Below are 13,935 nucleotides of genomic sequence, written 5' to 3'. Positions count from 1 at the left end.
CTCAGGAGAGAGGGGATAAAGCCTGCTGAGAAGTGTTCCCCGGGGGCAGAGGGTGGTCTTTTGTCTTCACTCTGACCCTATTTGCAAATATATACCTTTTGTGTTACTAATGGAGTGTGTCTGTGACTGAGAGTTCTTCGCCTCCCGAGAAACGAACCATAGCAATTTCTGCAACATGTGCATCTGGTTCTGTGTTCGTCTGCCTCTGTCTGGTTCTGCATGTCTTTGTGAGCGCACATCTGGTTCCAGATGTGTGTTTGCATGTGTCTGTTCTGGGTGTGTTCTTGTTCTCTGTGTTTGTGTTTGTGTACAGTGGTTCTCTGTGTGCGTCTAGTTCTCTCCCTGCTCTCCTTTTTCTTTCTTTCTCTCCTCTTTCTCGTCTCTTTTTTCTCTCTCATAACATGCTCAACAAAAAAAGGAATACACAACAACAAAGGCAATATTATGATTATTAAATATAGTAATATGCACTGCATCCTGCCATGTAATCCCCCACCCCCCTTTTTGTTTTTCTGGCATGCCAGCACTCCGGCACCTTCCATAGCAGACATTGTGTTTTTTTTGGCGTTCTGGCCAAAAAACATTGCCTACCCCTGCTATAGAGGAATGGATGTGCCTTTAGTAGGACAGGCCAGCAACTCCAGCTTCACTTTAACCCATTCTTTCCCATGTACCAGTGTTATAGGTAAACTGAGGCTCATAACACTGTGATGGTTACTAAAGAAATTCTAAGATAATAAAAGCCTTAGTCTGTCCATCTATCCGTAACTCTCCCGGGCAATTGTGTGTATGCCACCCAGAGGATGCATGCTGATTAGCTGCGAGGGCCTGGAGCATTATGGACAGAGGGGGTGAGGTAGTGAAGGAGCCACTGCGATGCCCCCATCAGGTAGGGGGAGGCAACGGGGAGTGGGAAGGAGAAAGGGAAGGGGCAGGGTTCCGGTGGCAGTGCCCCCCGCCGCCACCATGCAGTGTTGGACCAGGACAGAGAAACCTAGGCACTAGTCCCAGCTCCACCCTAATATGCTAGGTGATCACAGGCAAGTCACTCAGGGAATGTCTACACCGCACAGCACAGTGCACAGTGCAGAGATAATCAAGGTGTTCCAAAAAACATGGCAGAGCTCTGTGCTGTTTGCAGAACACTAGCTACTTCATGTATAGACAGACAGCTCAGGGTATTTTACACCATGCCGCATTAGGTCATATAGACCAGCATTTCTCATCCTGTGGTTTGTGAGTCAAAAGTGGGTCACAAAAATCTATGAAAGGGTCATGAACAAACTTTAGAAATGGATTCTCCTTTAAAGCAGAATAACGTGGGAAACCATGGATTTTTCCTCAGGGTGGAAGAGTTCCAGTCTGCGAGGGGCTGCTTGGGGCCCCCCATGCCCTACACAACCACTCCCTGCCCCACACACTGGAGGGGCTGAGGGTGGGAAGGGGGGGCAGCGGGGCTGGACTGGCCATCAGTTTTTACAGATGGCTCCTTGTACAAAAAAGGTTGAGAACCACTGATGTAGACAAGCCCTTTCTTCGCTGATGTCCCCGTTTTTTAAATGAGGTCATGTAAAGCACGTTGGAATCTGAATGAAAAGTGCTACTTACCTCTGTGCCAGTCAGAAGAGGTAAGCATCAGTCCAGAGCTGGTGTAGAAAAATAGGTTCCCTGGCAAGGTAACTCTGACCTCCTCTGGGCCCTCACCTGTTCACACCCACAGGAGCCCAACATCCATCTACCCACAGCGAAACAATGTGGTACTAACCCTTCTAATTTCTTGTCTTCTCCTTTGTTGCAGTAGGTGTGGTATACGGAATGTACCTTTAAGGAGCCAGCAGTGGGATGACCCAGTCTCTCCCCGATGCCCTGTGGGTGTGGGTTGTGGTGGTGGGTAGTTGTAGTTCTCCCTGCAAGCTGTGAACATGTGAGTTGCTGAATCCTGTTCCTAATAAAGATAAAGCTGTTTAGCACCCCACCGGTCTCTGCCAAATGGTGACTGGAGGACAGAAGCCCGAAGGCATGGAGGTGTGAGTGAGTACCCATCCCTGGAACTCAACGACATAGAGCAAACACTAAGACTGTGCGAAATTTCACTGGCTGTTTCGATTCAACACTGTTTCAACTCGAAACAGTGCAATCAAATCAAAACAAAGGGCTTCGAAACAAAACGAGGATAGTCTAAACGTTTCAAAAGTTTCGAAGCAGCCAGCAGCAAGGTGGTGGGAGATGGGGGAGAATTAGGGCTGTGTTCCCAGAAGCAGCCAGGAGTGCAGCCTTGGCTCTCTCCGTCTCTCGCCGCTGGGCTGCAGGAAGCCTATCACAGCACAGGGGAAGGGAACTGAGCCCAGGTTCAGTTCCCCTCCCAAGCGCTGCGATCAGGCTGGGGAAAGGAACTGAACCCAATCACTCAGTTTCCCTTCCCAGCCCTATGATCAGGATGGGGATGGAAAGTTAGGCCAGCTGGGCTGAGTTTGTTTCCTCAGCCTGATGGTTGGGCAAAACATCAAAACAGCCTCACTGTTACGACGAAGCGAAACAGAACAGCTGTTTCAACTTGAAATGAAATTCGAAACAAAACACTGTTCTGTCCAAACCTCGAAACTGAAGTTGAGACAGAACAGTGCCATTTCGCACAGCCCCAGTAAACACTATAGAAAGGACTTTGTTGGCTCCAGCAGAGATGGCTAGTAAAGCCCAACACTACCCTGGTGTGACACCACATCATACCTTTGTAGGGAGATCCAGTGAGAAGTTTCCCTAAAAAAGCTTCCACACAAGCAAAGGGGAAGAAAAGAGGACAGGACAGACACTGTTTTATAGCAGTATCCTTTTCGGGAATAGCAGACCCTTCCTTACAGAAACTCTACCAACTTCCTCCCCCGCATGGGGATCTTTGTGCCCTCTTTGTCCCCTTCCACAAAACAATGCAGAGTCATCTTCCCCACGTAGGAAGGGGAAGGCAAGAGAAAACAGAGACCAAAGGGGGAAGGAGCACTGAAGCAAGGTGGTGGAGAAGGAGAAAGAAAGTAATAAGGGCCAGAAGAGAAAATGAAGACCAAGCAGGCCAAGTCAGCTTGTCTGGCCACAATAAAGGTTAGACAGGCCATAGAGATGAAAACCGAGGAGACTGAAATAGTAAGAAAGAATAAAAAGGAAAAGTAGAGAGAAAGGAGAACTTAGGTTTGTGAAAGTATGTACTCAACTGTATTGCTAGGGGAAAACAAAACCTTAAGTTCTAGTAATGCAGAGCATAAATGGTTATTGGCAGAAGGTTGCTGCTGCTGAGATGGGAGTCCAATAGCTGCTTTTGTTGCTTGGCATATAAATAGGTAAACAGGACAAGCTGGTATTTTTAGAAGTTGCTTGCTGCAGCACCAGGCAGGCGATTCTCCAGAATTTCAAGCCTGCTTTTATGTCACTGTAACTAAACCCCAAACCCCAGTCTTCTCAGCTGTTCATGTTCCTGAATCTGATGTTGCACCCTGTAGCCTATATGCTACATAAAGCATCTTTTTTATACTTGTATATTAAAATACTGCAATGGAAATGCACAGCCTTCTACACTACTTAGAAATGAATTTCTGAACTAAAACTGAGCTGCTCTGCATGTGGAGTTTCAATGCTAAATGAGTCAGCAGTGAGGCAATGCCACACCCCTCACAAGAATGGTGCTTATGTAAGAGGGCAGGAAAAAAAAATTACAGTTAAGGTTCTGAGAATTTCAGCAATAAAACAGGCTGTTGTTAAATAATGCAGCCCATTTAACTACCAGGAAGGAGGCCAAGGAGAGGAATGCAGATTTCCCTTCCCTTTTAACCGCCTCTTAAATCCAAGTCTTGAAAAAAAGGAAAACTAGGGAGATATCAATTCCTTCATTTTTTTTATCAGTGCCCTCTAAGAGGCTATTTCTGGTGGAAAGGGGAAGAAAAGTCTATGCAGAAGAAACAGGCAGAGCCGTTTTCACTCCTCCCTGATCTTCGTCTCTTTCCATCACAAGAATTGCTGTCTGCCAGGTACCTAATTTTGCAACTCAACAAAAAAGCAGTTGCACCCAATGGTCTGTGCCTGCAGAATTTACTCTGTGCCTGAACCAACTGAGTAGCCCATCTTCACCACACCCCATCCCTTTACTCTCTGGAAGCAGCCAGACACCATGCATCTGGCACTAAGGGGGGTGGGGGTGGGGTGCAGGGCTCATAAATAGCAGGACCAGGTCCAATGCTGCAGGCATTCTTACTGATGAGCTAAGGATGGAGTCAAACAGCACACCCTGCAACAAGCAGGAGGGAAGGGTCCATGTGCAACTTAGGACTGGGCAGTGGATTCCCATCTGTAGGGCAGGGATCTGGCCCTGACCACCCCTGGACACAGAGAGGTGGAAGGCACTCCCCCTAGTGCCCATTCAGGTCCCTACAGGGGCAGGCTGCCTGCCTGCCCCCAGCACCAGGAGGGCCCACCCCACCACTGCCACTGGGAAGAGAAGCCAGGAGGCACCTCCAAGCCCTATGCCCCCCACTGAAGCCCAATGACTGGGGGCAGGGGCAGCCACCGTGTTCTTGAACCCCTTGGTTCTCAAGGGAGCGGCACTGGTGCGACCCCACCCAGCCCCCAGAGCATGCACAGGAGCTGGCGCTGCTTAACTGTCCCGCCCCACTACACCAATGGAGGCTGGGGCTGGAGGAGGAGGAGCTGGGGGTCCCCAGTAGCCACCCAACACAACACTTCTGCTGCTGTTGGGGCATACCGCTGCTTAAGAAAAAGGGCAACCTGACTCCGCAACAGCCTAATGGCTGCCTCGCCCAATGGGTGCCGGGCAAGTGCTGCCCTCTTCCCCCCCGCCATGGACCAATGGGGCTCAGCCAAGCAAGTGAGCCCCCCAGTCCTGGCCACTGCCCTGCCCTGCTCTCCTGCAACTGCCAATGGGCATGGTGGGGTTGGGCCAGGGCCTGTGCCAGCTCCTCTCCCACTTCCTGGCTGCCCGCCCAGGCCCATAGCACCTGGGCTGCTCCCTATACCCATTCCTCCAGCTGTGCTGTGCCCTGGCTCAGGGAGCTGGCTTGGTACCTCCTAGCCAGAGACATCAAGGAAAGGAGCTGGCATTGCCAGGACTGGCTCCTTCCTTCCCTAGGGAGCTGCCGCATCTCCCACACCTTCCTGGTTTCCTTTTTCAAAGCTAATCTGCATACAATTAAGGGATTAGTCATGAACCAGACATGCCAAAGAGTGAGAATTGCATCAAAAATGTATATTTACAAATAAAAACCAAGCTTGTACTTTTAGGCCAATGCAACTACAACCTTTATCCCTAAATATAAGCCATGCACGATACTAGTCCAAACCTGAAAAGACTCACGATTTACCATATAGCTCATTGGGCCCCAGCAGAGCTGACTTCCCCGTTCAAGGAGAGCACAGTCTAACAGTAAGCAGAGGGGGAAGGGGGAAGAAGTTGGGGGAGAGCAGAGGGCTCTGCCCCCCTCCCAGATACATTTTCTGTGCTACAGCAGTAAGAAGGGGACTAAATCAAGGCAAACCTCCAATAATTAGATTCTGTCCCTGGAAAATGATAACAAATTTATAGGATGGGCTGGCAGAAGACTTCATGCGCAGGTTCACTGATTCATTGTCATCATAAAAGTGGGGATCATCTCCAATGTTCCCTAGAATGCGATACCAGGTGCATTTCACTGTGCCTGAAGCTGTGCCTGTCTGGATTGGTTGTCCCATGAGGAAAATCTTAATGAGATAAAATTCTGAAATGAATCGAAATATTAAGTTAATACATCCTATTTTGTATTAGTGTGAATAGGTGCTATTCTATTGCCTTCAAAAGAGTTATTCATTTATACCAGCTGAGAACTGGATGCACTTTGCTTATTAAAATAGTTAATATGCCCATTTAAATGAATCGGTAATATCAGGAGTAATTTGCCAAAGCAAAATTAATAACGGGAGTAACTCACCAAAGCAAATGTAATTGTACAAGTAGTGAGCCTGGACTCCAATTGATCTGATGTGATGGCCATAAGAAACCATCCCAAATAAAACTGGGATAAAGGAACTGATCCAGCATATTTTTTAATATTCATGGTGTTCAAAACACAGGAATTTTTTTTCTGAGATTCTTAAAATATTAATACTTTGTAATGTAGCATCCTCACCATTTCTCCCCTGTACTCCGTGCTGGTAGTACCAAGTCTCATCCCTCTAGCACACTCATATGTGGTATCACATCTACCTATTTCAAAAGTGACTGCTGATTTTGTGTGTCCAACTTTTAATACCTTATCTGGAATCACCTTCTTCCCTGCTGGAAGACTGTCATTTTTATATCAAGAGATTGCTGCCACCACCAATGATGAATACCTTATTCAGATGGCTAAACAATTTCCCCCCAAAACAGATCCACTTAGCACCTCTGCAATTGGGCACCCAAAAACTGAAACACCCCAAAACACTATTCACTGGAAAAATCCTTGGTAAATTGGCAGTCTTTCAAAGCTGCCTCTGGCATGCATCATCTTCTGCAAAGCCAACTTCACTTTGATCTGAATTAAGCTTGATGGCCATTTGTCTCTGTTCTATATGTGCCAGAGTGTAGCTAAATAGCCCCAGGGTCAGTTACAGAACTGACATGTCAATTATGTGTCTTGATTACTTTTATGCATTAGCTTCTTGTCTCCAGGCTACAGAAAAGCAGCCAAAGAACCTTCTAAAAGATCCCTGCAGTAGGGGTCTGCTGTGAAATGAGTTAGATATCCATTATAGCATCCAAGACCTGTCAGAATGTTATGTGGTTTCCTTGAAATACGATGTCCTACTTGGCATTCAGAATTCAATTGCCCCCTGGTGAGTCTTTTGGAATAATACCACTCTCTGTTCCCTGTGGCTCCAGCTTTTCATCTGATCCTTGCTTCAGCACGACAAAGAAAATAAACTATTGTGGAAATGAGATTTTTGTGGAGTTCTGAACAGAGGTGGTGGATATTTTCCTGGAGGGATGGAGTCATTTCAGAAATGTATCTGAGTGGCTCAGTCCTCCAGCAGTGACAAGAGACTAATGTTTCTAAAGGGGGTTGTTATTTGTACTGCAGTAGCACCAGCTATCCCTACAGACATTAGCACATCATTGCATAATAAGCATAATATAGACAAGTATGGAGAGACAGTTCCTGGCCTGAATGGCATTCTGATTAAACCCCTGACCCAACAGAGCACTTTAAGAACATGCTTAACTTGATGCATGTCAGTAGTCCTAATGCCTTCAACACACTTACTCCCATGCCTAAAGTTAAGAGGCAGCACTGGGCACAAGCTGAGAAGCACACCCAAGATAGAGGGCTTGTCAGTGACCACTCTGTGTTTGTTCTGTTACTTTCTAAAGTTAGCGTGCATGGAGCAGGTATGCTGTGCTTCCCTAAACTGGCACAGATATGCCCAGATAGGCTGTTCGCAGAGCTGAGACTAGAACTCCACTCTCCTGCTGCTACTGCCTGATCCACTAGACCACCAGCAGACAATCTTTTCTGACTGAAAAAAACAACTCAGGTCAGACGGCCAGGCAGTGGGACTGGCACTTCTCCCCACAGTTGCACAGGAATAGCGTCCACAGCTGAAGCTCCGTGCCACCAAATGCTCCTGAAGCCCCACAACCACAGACTGGATTCTATGGCTTCGTGGGTTGAGTCTGGCCCATAGGCTATATGTTGTCAACCCCTGCGCTACTTGTGCTTATTTTTAGGAGTGCTCACCACATTCAGACCTTCTTGTTTATAACACATGAAGTAGCTTGTCTAGATGCTGCTGCTTTTAATAATATTGTTCTCTTTTTTCCTTACTGTATTACCTATGTTCTGCTTCCTCTTCTGTTTCTTTCACCAGAGTTTTCCCTGTCCTCTTTCCTTACATTTCTTCCCTTTCTTCCTGGACATACACTATTAATATTCTTCTCCAAACTTCTCTGTTTATCCTCTTCCTTGTTCACATTTCCCTTTCCCATATCTTTGAAGTCCAGAAGCATAATAGTGTCATCTTCTTTAACTGGAGAGTAAAGCAGATTGTCTAGGGTGCATTTCCACACTGGTATGTCAAGTCAAGACTATCTGCACCACACTATAACTTAAGAATTGGGCCTGCACTGATTCTTAAAGAGGGGGAGAATCTCTATATTAATTTCCAAGTATGCCTTAGGTCCTCCATCAGGCTAAAAGCTCAGAAAAAAGTGTTCTGAACAGTTTTCTTTTAACCATAAAGGTATGCTCTGCAGCCACAGAAATTAGAGGTGAAAAAGAAGACTATGGTTAGGCTGTCTCCTCTATTCCTTGGTCAATGGTGGGCTGCTTGCAATGGTACCTTCGTTGCTCTCTTTAGGATTCCTAATAGTGGATGGGGACCAACATCTCCTTAACAGTGCTTCAAATCCAGCATTGGTCAACTATGAGTAAAAGTGATCCAATGGCCTGTGTGCAGAGGCAGATCTGGGGGAGGGGTGTACAGTGGTGTGGTTGCACCACCCTGCTTCCGCAGCAAAAGTTAAGTCCCAGTGGCTCCATTTCACAGTGGTTCTAGATGTCTGGATCCCTTGCAATGTTGAGCCCTGGACTGGACTAGGAAACCTGCTTGGTGGGCAGGGAGGAGGCATGCCTATAAACCTGCTGCCCCTTCTGTCCCCAGCTGACCCAGCAGTGGGGAAGCCCCAGGATTGCTTCTGCCCTGCTCCAGCATGGGGTTTGAGGGAGCACCTGCACAGGGTGCCAGGTCTGTGGCAGTGGCAGGGGGCAGGTCCATGCTCCTTCCTCCTGCACTGCATTTCCCCTACTAGTCCAGGGGCTCCAGCTGCCTGGAGGGCTAGGCAGAGCCAGGGGTGGCAGCATCAATGAGTTCCTCCCAAACCTTCCCCTTCCTACACCTACTCTCTGGCCATGGCAGGGAGCAAGAGCACCTGGAAGGGGGGACTACCCACTGATGCCACAATCCCTATCCTTTCCCAGCACTCCATGCAGCTGTTTCCTGCAGCTGGAGACCACAGGCTAGTGAGGGAAACACAGCAGAGGCAGAAGGGAGCAGGGACCCATCCCCTACCACTGCTGCAGTCCTGGCACCCCATGCAGCTGGTCCCTGCAGCCCCAGGCTGGAGCAGTTCTGGAGCTTCCCTGGTCTCCGGGTCAGCTGGGGACAGCAGCAGCGGCAGGCTTCCAGGCACTCCTGCTCCCTGACCATCCCCCATGGTCTGGGAGCAAATGCTGAAAGAGCAGACCTGTCTGCCATCACCACTGCTGTCCCTGGCAAAGCTTGGTACTGCTGCTTACCATAGTCCCTGGCTAGGGCAGGGCAGGAGGAGCCCTAGAGCTCCCTTGCCCCCAAGTCAGTCAGGGACAGTGGCAGCAGTGGGCAGGTCCCCCCTTCTGCCAGGGTAGAAGGGGGTGACAAGAGAAGTGGTGGGGAGTCGTACCTGCTTTGGGGACTCCAAAAAGTCCCTGGCAGCTGCTGCCCTGGTATGGTCTTCCTGCAGGGGAGAAAGGGAAAGGTGGGGAGGGAATGCCCATGGGTGTAATCTCCCACATCCCCGTGTTTTAATTCTGAGATCTGTGCATGCCTGTGTGCACCAAGATGGTCACACTCTAGATCTCACCATCACACAAGTAGCAACAGCTGTGTCTTTTTCAACAGTGTTAAGAGCACTAAACAAAGTTAACCCAACTACTTGGGTGTCTTGCACCTTTAGCAGCCACATTCCACATCAAGGGTAAATCATAAGCTTAGAATGATGAGTGCCCCTGGCAGCTAGGGGGGCACAGTGGCAGTGGGAGCGCGGTGACGGAAGCATGGTGGCAGTAAATGGTGAGCTCCTGCAGACGCTGCCAGTGCTGATGGCAGTGAGGGAGGAGGTTGGTGAACAGCGACTGTCTGAAGGTGCTGCCAACACCTTTTTGTAGGGGTTGCACCGCCATGCTCAGGGGGTGCACATGCTCCTGGACAGTTTCATGCACAGATTCTCAAACTTCAAAAAATCAGGGGATGTTTATGTCTTTCTAGAACTAAAAATTCAAACACATCCTGTAGATTTTTCGCTATGATGACATTCATGCCCAATATAGGGAAAAATCCATCCTTCTAATATACTTTAAAAGCCCAGGGCAGAATGGTTCTAGACATTTGCCTTCATCATTCTCTGTAAAGAGCATTTCTGTTGTCCACAGTGAACTTGTCCTTGAACCTTGGTCATTATTGCAAAAAAAATCAAGTTGTAAAACATCATGAGTTAGTGGTACCACTAAAGCATCAAAATTCCAGAGTGATTAATAAGTTGTTCTTGGCATACTACATAATGGATTCTGACCTCAGTAATGCCTCTGTAAATCTGCGGCAACGTAACTGATTTCAAGGGGATTAGCCCAGATTTACAAAGATGCAACTCATCACAGAATCTGGTCTTACATGTGCTGACAGAAATCACAAGTATCCTTAAACTTCCATGGCAAATTAGTTTTTAAAAGCTGTATTTTATTTTTACCACAGAAACCTTTAGGCAGTTTTAAAATCAGTGACAGTAAATTATCCTGTGTGGGGAATGCTTTAAACTGGACTCTTAAAAAAAAAGATCCTTACAGCTGTTCTTCATTAGTAGGACTAAAGAGCACAGATTGATCCTAAGCAGTGTTTTGAAAGACCTCTGGAATACCAGCTACGAGCTCACACATCTTTAAAATAGTTCCATCCTTCTACAGATCATGCCTTAATTCCTTTCTACAAATCAGATCCAGAGCTGGAAGATAAAGGACCAAAAATAAGTATGATGAAGTATATTTTTTCTTGTAATACACTTGGCAATGGAATGAAAGATCAGTGCCTGCTTGATTTCCTTCCAAACTGGCAAGCACATGCCTCTTGTTCTGAAATAGAAGACAGACTCACTGTGGGCGTAGGAGCTGACCTGGATTGCCATTGGTTAGCCTCTCATCCAATGACTGCAAAGAAAATTACATTTTTTTTCTCATTCATACACCCTAGGGAAGAACATAACCATGACTTGCATTTCTTTTTCCAAGATGTATCATATACAGTTTTAATCAAGCATAATTTGCAATAATTTCTTAATAGTTGTTATATTTTTCATCTCTACCAAATCCATTTTTTCTGTTCATATTATTTCCCCACATGCTCTCTCCTTGTTCAGCTGGTATAGAAGAATTAGTAAGGAAGCACAGCTATCAATGTCTTTTACATGTACCTAACATCTAACTTCCTGTCTGTTTTGAACCAGGCATTGGAACAGAGCGCCTTTCCTTTCTTAGTGCCTGAGAGACATGGATGAGAGCAAGCCACCTGAGGCTCTGTTCAGATACAACAGAGGTGCTGGTGTGCTTTCGGGGAAAACAACTGAAAGATATGAGGAATGTGTCTCTCCCTTTGACTGGATATTTAGGAGGGGTGATATTTTTGATTGGACCAACTGTATGGTTGGATGAGGGTATTCAACTGTTTTTTGCTCTCTTTAGGTGTCTAATTCAATCCCCCTGTTTTTAGATGAGATTACTAGGCATATTTTTTCACCTTATCTGGGTGGGAGATGTCAGCTTTTTCTTTGTCATGTGGAATATCTTACTTTGCTTCATGCTTTCTTGCCTCAGGATTAGACCATTGCAACATGCTCTACTAATTCAGGAGTCTGGTATGTCCTCTGCAAGGATTGGTGCTGGCCTTGCCCCTGGTGGTTCTGGGTGAGTGTGTGGAAATGATGTGGTTTTGACTAAGAAAATCTTTCATGATCTGTAACTGTCTCCTTGAGAGAGTGTTCGTGGTATCATGTCTCTCTGCATGCTTTTCTACCAGTTGAGATAAAAGGAGGTACTTACATGCACCTTGCCTAACATAAAAACTTCTCCCAATATAAAAGAGAGAGGATGTGTAGCAAGGTATTTCACTAGTTCCCTTCTCTTTAGAATTCACTGCTGTATTGTTCCACAAGAGCCCTGCTATGTTTAGGGCTAGGCTGCATCCATCTTTTTATGGGCCCTTGTGAGAATACATTTCTTGAAGAGAATCTTTGGGAAGCAAAGACAGTCATCTTATTTTTAAGTGTGGATTTTTTAAATTGGTTTTATGAAATAGCAATAGGTTTCTTGAAAGTTTGTCAGCAACAGCAAAGAAAAATCACTTGACTCTGTAGTCCCATCTTTAAGTTTGGTTCTCTGGGTTCCTGGACTGAAAGCTGGGCTCCTCTTAAGATAAATCAGGGGTTTACTCAGCCTCTTCCTCTCCTTTCTCAATTAGTAGTATTAGTATTAATGCCATTACTTTCTGCAGCATCAGAAATGGCGTATTCCCTTATCACAGAAGCATTTCAGAAGAGACAGAGCAGTAGAAGTTCAGGGTTATAAATCTATTTCTTTTTACCAACATAAATAATGGAGAAATAAAGCAATTACACGAGTACATGTGTACTCACACTCACACTCCAGCACCAAAGCAGAGGACCCAAGTCTTTCAAGCTACACAGAACATGTAGCATTTGGTGGTTTTAAAGCAAAAGAATGAGACAGAGATGAATGTTACGGGTGTCCTTTCCTGCTCTAATGTTTTTAGATTAGTTACGGTATTTTCCAATGTAATTCTATTGTGTGCAGAAATTTTTTGTGCTTATTCATATCTCTTGCCAAGGAAGTGAAGGACTAGATCCTGAGAGCAGCTTAGGAGAAGCTAAGACAGGCAGCATGTAACAGGGTATGCTCTATACCTTCAGTGCAAAGCTGTTTGGCAACTGATGATCACAACAGAACAGTGGCTCTATATACTCACAGAGCACCTTTAAGCCCAAACAGGCATGGTGTCTTTTACTAACTTACATATGGCCTGAATCAAAAGTCCAGGGATTGTTTCTGCTGATTTCAGTGGACACTGGGTCAGGCCCATAGAAGAAACAGGTAAAGAGATTTTTCCATCAACCAATCTGCTTATATGTGAAATAAAGTGCTCGCCCACAGCACAAAGCCATACTTCATAATTCCTCAGGATAACAAGTGACTGGTATTTCAATATAAACCACAGAGATTAGTGTGCACAGAACATAATACCCAGTGCTGCAATTTAACCAAGACAACATTAGTGCCTCTAAGCTTCATGAACAGATCTGAAGGGCCAGTATCCGAGTTTTATATTATTGCTCATCAGAAAGGCAGATTATAAAATTGTTCAGGTTTAAACAACACATATACCAAAATTCTTGCTTCTCTTTGTCAAGGATTAGTGCATTTAGCCTGAGGGAATGTACAGAGATAAGATGTAGCAAAGCACAGAAATATGAAAATCCTTCTCCATGTTCATCTGTAATGATCTTTTGTCAGCTGTATGAGCCTGTTTCAAAGCCCAGGAAAGTTAAAGGGAGCCTTTCTGTTGACTTCAGTGAGTTTTTTTTATCAGGTTCTAAGAGCCTACTCCCACAGCCTATAGGCTGATAACATTTTCTATTGAGTTACATGGGAATTTTTCCAGCATACATACTGTGAGATTAGACTCAGTTCTCTAATTGCTGAAATTTTAGAACATGGTATTGGGTAATTGTTTCTCTCTCACTCACTCATTATACTACTGGATAATGTAAAACAGCCTGGAGCTTGTGCTGACAGTCAGTCAGTCATGTGGCTGATAGTAATACTGAGTCCTTGTAACTGTAACCTGGGCAGTACTCCAAGAGGTACCCCTTCTCCAACTGAACGGATCAAAGCAGGTGCACAAGTGCTATGGGAGGTGTAGGGACTCTCCTCCCCTATAGAGCAGAGCCAGACCACCAATGGGGACTTAACCATATACCTTTTGATAACAGGCATAAATCAGAGGGTATAGTGGACACTACAATGCACCAAGGGGGCAGGATTCAACAAAGCTTAGACACTTACAATCATTGACAAGAACCAGGGTTAACAAAATATAAAACAC

This window comes from Crocodylus porosus, unplaced genomic scaffold, assembly GCF_001723895.1.
Source record: "Crocodylus porosus isolate Cpor-Errol unplaced genomic scaffold, CroPor_comp1, whole genome shotgun sequence".
Lineage (NCBI taxonomy): Eukaryota > Metazoa > Chordata > Crocodylia > Crocodylidae > Crocodylus > Crocodylus porosus.
This window is presented reverse-complemented; position numbering follows the sequence as displayed.